Source organism: Fukomys damarensis, unplaced genomic scaffold (assembly GCF_012274545.1).
Source record: "Fukomys damarensis isolate Sample0158 unplaced genomic scaffold, DMR_v1.0_HiC HiC_scaffold_16, whole genome shotgun sequence".
Taxonomy (NCBI): Eukaryota; Metazoa; Chordata; class Mammalia; order Rodentia; family Bathyergidae; genus Fukomys; species Fukomys damarensis.
In genome coordinates, this window is record NW_022900928.1 from 19,083,232 (window position 1) to 19,088,688 (window position 5,457).

At 33.4% G+C, this 5,457-nt stretch overlaps 1 protein-coding gene across 1 annotated transcript in view; it reads left to right on the forward strand.

Annotated features, from left to right (window-relative positions):
• The first annotated feature begins 443 nt into the window (after positions 1-443).
• The window catches only part of Sbf2 (SET binding factor 2), a 350,526-nt gene continuing 345,512 nt past the window's right edge, over positions 444-5,457 (forward strand). Inside the window, exon 1 of the mRNA XM_010615281.1 lies at positions 444-526. The gene's annotated coding sequence lies outside the window, so the exon portion shown is untranslated. The remainder of the gene's footprint in view (positions 527-5,457) is intronic.

The window sequence follows — 5,457 nt, forward strand, 5'->3', positions numbered from 1 at the left end:
TAAAAATTTGGCTATAAAGTGATTACACTGTGGATGAGGAACAAGGAATTTGTAGGGATGAGGTAGATCATAGTGGATGATTTTTCAAAAAGTATATAACAAATAGAAGTAGTTTATATAATATTGACATTAGTTACATGCACAGTCACAATGTTGCTACCTTCACTTCTAAGCAAGTTGAAACAACATGTAGAGTAAGCACATGAAGCTCTGTAGAAATAGTAGAAAGCAGGAGTTGGGTTTATTTAATAGTTTATAGGCTAGGAAATAACCTATTTCAGTATTGTCCTTAGAAGATGAATACTTTTATATCATTTAAAAATAAAAATATTTAATTGATCTATTTATTCCAGTATTTATTTAGAAATAAGGAATAGTATAATGAATATTAAGATTTTAAAAAATATCTTATAACTGATTCAGTTTGGTTTTATTAACAGGGTCAGGAGAAGGTCTGGGGAAAATAATCCAGAGATTTCCACAGAAGGACTGGGATGATACACCTTTTCCACAGGGGATTGAATTGGTAAGTTGGTGTTCTATTATTGCATTTTTATAATATTTTTATGTTACATTTCTGTTTATTCATTATTACATTTCCTGTTCCATAATGGAGTGATTCAACTGTAACATATTACTAGAAGTAATTTTCTTCCCTCCTAGTAGAACTCTAGGTACAATAACCTTTGAATATATTGATTTTGGAATGCTTGTTGTACTGCTCTTTTTCCCATTTAAACTTTTCTCTAACATTAAAGGTGAAATTTAGAATTTTGTTTTTGTACCAGGGATCAAACTCAGGACCTTGAACTTGCCGGGCAGGCACAGTGCTGCTGAACTACATCCCTTGCCTCCCCTCTTTGGCACCAGGGATTGAACGCAGGACATTGTGCCTTACAAGGCAGGTGCAGTGCACTGAGCTAAATCCCTGGCCCCAAATTTAGGATTTTTGTGACTCAGAAGCAGAAAAATTCTCCTGATTTTTTAATAAAAATCTTAACCTAAGTAGCTTAAGGGAGTGTATAATCACTAAATAAACATCAATTTTTTTTTTTTTTGCTGAAAATTTCCAGGTTATTGCTTGAATGAAAATAAAACAGAAAACATAGACAAACAAAAAACCAAAGGCTTGTTTAATGGTGATCAGTCATAGTTTATGTCAAATCTGAATTTCTGTCTTTTCAGCTGCAAGTTTTATAGGTTATGTTACAGTGGTATAATTAAACTTCCCCCCATCTTGATCAGCTGTTTTAAAGGAATTTAATTGTTGAATGTAATTTATGCAATCCAGGACAGTCTTTCTATTGGCAGGAAAATGCTTACTAAAATACATTTTTGCTGTATGATTCTAACATTTGATTCTTCAAAAATACAAGGGTGGGGTTATGGTTAAGTTTATATATTGTACACACATACATATAAGCAGTATTTTTCAAAGCAGTTCTTGTTGAAAGAACATTTGGTATAATGTCACAGAGTGCAGGCTCTGGAGCAGACTGCCTGGATCAAAATCTTAGCTGTAAAGTATATAACTTTTGACAGTACTTCAGTTTTTTAAACAGCAGAGTCTTCACCTACAAAACAAGGATGGTAACAGTCCTAATCTCATAGGGTTGTAAAGATAAAATGGAAAAGGATGCATGTAAAATGCATAGAACAATATATTCATGTAGTAAGTACTTGGTCAACAGATGAGGTAGATAGTTATTTATTATTGTTGTTGCTGTTTGTTCGGTATTTCTCAGCGCCTTACTCGGTGGAAGAATTGTTCATTCTCTTGTTAGTATGGTGCTTACTATTAGGAATAAAACTTATGTTGAAAGTTGTAAATTTTCTCATCCTAGCTGATAAGTGTCCGGCTTTACTGAGAATAAAAGACACATTGCTGAATACTTAAAGTGTTATAATCTAACCACATAAAGAAGGCTGTGGGTTTGTAGGCCCAAAGGAGAGGGTAAATCTTGAATTTTGACATTAAAAATGGGGAATCAGGATCTAAGGAAAAATGGCTTTTTTGGGAAGCTGCTTACATTCTTTTCTCCTCCCACGTATCTTCACATACCAGCAATTGGCCTTATGGTATGAGTAATTAGGGATTTATATTATAAGGACTTTTAAACTATTTTCAGTGTTCCTCTTAGTATGGCCAAAGGGGAAAGCTTTGATGGTAGGGACCTATTAGAATGTTCTGGGCTTTTATCTCCTCTTACATCAAAGTGTGAGGGGATTTAATACTGCATCAGTTTGATAGTATGAGCAGTGAGCTGCTTTCGTAAGTGTCAAGAACAGACATTATCGGGGCAAAGAGAGATAATGCATTGACATAATTGTTTAGCTAGGATTGAGAAGGAGACTTTCTGTTTTGAAAGACAAGGAAATTGGTGCTTACAATGCTTCCAGTGTTTTTCTAGTAGCAAGGGAGAGACATACTGATTTTGTTGTTTAGTAAATGAATATTTTTTTCTTTGTGTGACAGACACAGCCATGTTCAAGTGCTGTTGGTGTCATGTAACAGGTGAGGTGTATACTGCTGGATTAGTGAAATAGAGGTATGAAGAAGTAGATAGAACTTTTCCTGACCTAATACTTTTCTAGATTACTTTTTGGATGATTCTTAGCATACCATTTCAATATTTGTAGATTAATATTAAAGAATCTATGATCTATTGGAAATACTCTTATTGCTTTAAATTTTTCCATAGTGATAGCAATTCTGGTTATTTAGTGTCTGTGTTGTCAAGTATAAATTTCTTTCATCTACCAGTCTATTTTTAAAAAGAGATTACATCACTGATAATTTTGTTGTCTTTTAAAATTACTGCATTGTAGGCTGGGCATTTAGCTCAGTGGTTCTGGCGCCTGCCTTGCAAGTACAAGGACTTGAGTTCAATCCCCAGTACCAAAAAAAAAAAAAAGAAAAGAAAAAAATAAAATTACTGCATTATGCTATTCTTGCATGTTTTAGAGATGTGTAATTTTTATGTATATGATACATAACATAACTTGATTAATAACTTGAATAACTGTAACATATTGTGTGATCTTTAGTAATTTCTATAGCTTCAAGACTAAAGATAGACACAATAAAATTTTAGTGTAATTGAAGGTGATCTGACTCAGTCTCTAAATGGTTTGTTGATTCTAGGATAGCAATGACCCTTGGCTGATGATGTACTACAAAAAAGCCATACCCTTTCCAAGTATTTAAAATTATGGTCAATACCTAACAGTTGTGTCATGTTGACAGTTTATGATGAACTCCCATAAAGTAGATGATTGTTGGTAGTATATTAATTCCAGTCACCTCCCAATACTGCTATCTGGTGGACTCAGCCTTTCTTCACAATGGACCTTTAAGAGACACCCAAATTTTATCTGGATGGTAGCACTGAATAGAGACCCACTTTACTTATTTTATCTGAGGAGGCATATGGATCAGAATGTAATATTATATTGAAATTATTTTCTGTTGCTACCTCTTTTCCCATACACAGCATGTATTTGATGCACTTTAATTCTGAATGAAAAATCATGTTGTTCAACCTGAAGACTAAGTTTGTAATTTGTGCAAAACAGTTTTAGGCATTCATTCACTAATCTCAAATTTAATTTAGAGGATGCTGAATTTATTCTTTCCATTTTTACATAAAGAGATTGTCTTTTTATTCTTGTGTTTAGAAATGGTGAACTTCAATTTGGTTATATTTTAAAAATAAAAATATGAAATAAGCTAAACTAAACATAATGACTACTTTTCCAATTCTGGGATATTTCTGTCTTTTTCTTGAGCTTTTTAGGCATACATGGAAACCACAGTCAGTCATATAAATAAAGTTGCAGTTAATTTTAGTGACAGTATTTCAAAGAAAATTAAAGAATTGTTTTCCACAGGCATTTATGGCTAGAAATTTGTTTATTATTATGTGAACAAATGTTTTTATTGGTTAGGTCTTAGACATCAGCAAAATACTGTTGTTTTGGTTCTAACTCCTTTTTAAGATGTCTGTCTCAGAAGTCTTTTTATATCATTATTCAGAAAACACACCATAATGTTCATAAAATTCCTGTATTGAGGCATTTGTTATCTCATTTTCTAAGAAGACTAACATACTGAGATGAGTAAATTTTGTGGCTTGAAAAAGAGGAAGAAACATTGTTAGAAATTCTAAATTTGAAGTTCTTTAGTTATTTATACACTAATGATTTTACTGTCTTTAGTATGAATCCAGTCTTCTATAAATGTAGAACGTGGAGGTGGGGAGGATCTTGTAGTCCACATTTTGCAGATGTAACATAGGAGGAGCAGCTTCATTTTAGGGTGCTATTTGACACAGAGGAGTAAGTATAAGTATCACATAATACTTTAAGTCTTTAGGCTTTTGAGAATATGGTAAATATAATAAATAGGATATTCCATTAACCTATATATATATAAACACTTTGGTCAAACAATTAAGTGTAGAGAGGATGATTCTTTGTATAAGTCATTATTTAGAATAAAGGTAGGTTAATAATATGCCAGCCAGCCATATTTGAGAAATATAAAAGAATAGATTTTAAAATAAATCAAAGATACCTGTGAAAGATATTATAGGTAGCATCTAAAGCCCATGTGCTGAGGTAGGATGCCAGGTGATGCATTCACTGTTAAAGATGGTCCAAAGCTTGATATGAAGGATGTGTGGAAGGACATAAGGCTACTGATATGAACTATGAAGACATAGTTACGAAAAGGATTTAAGTCATGTTTATAACAAAGCAAATGGGTATAAATGAAGTTTAAGCCAGAAAGTAGAGACTATTTGTGTAGGTCACATTTTTATCTTGTCTCTTTGATGTAATAATACTACATGGCAGGGAACTTTATATAGAGTATAGAGGGTGCATCTGAAATAGTAGGTCCTTTCTGTATCTCTCAGGAAGATTATAATCAATCTTTGTGTTAAGTTTTGCATTCCTCCATGCTCACTGAAATGGTTTGCTTACCTGATAGTTACTCTCAGTTCTGCTTAATGTGCACTGATACCCGCAGTTATGCTAGCATTTTACCCCTACTGTCAGCTACTTTAGTGCTGATCTTAGAACCACTGTTTTGTTTTGTTTTGGTACTGGGGATCGAACTCAGGACCTTGTGCTTGTCAGGCAGGCACAGTGATACTCAGCTAAATCTGTAGCCCTTTAGAACCACTTTTAGACAAAGACTTTCTTGCCATGCTGACTGAGGTTCTGCTATACCTGGTGCTCAGAGTCTATGGAGTACTTCTGGAGGAAGATGGAGAACAGCATATACCTTACCCACTATAAATCCATATTTGCAGACAGCCTGGTTTTCATCTTGTATTGGGATCATATTGTGATTATCTGTCATGCATTTGTATGTACATCATATCATCCTTATAATTTATTCTGTACCTTTAAAATTCCAGTTCTTTTTTTGCTATGCTTCAATTTTCACTG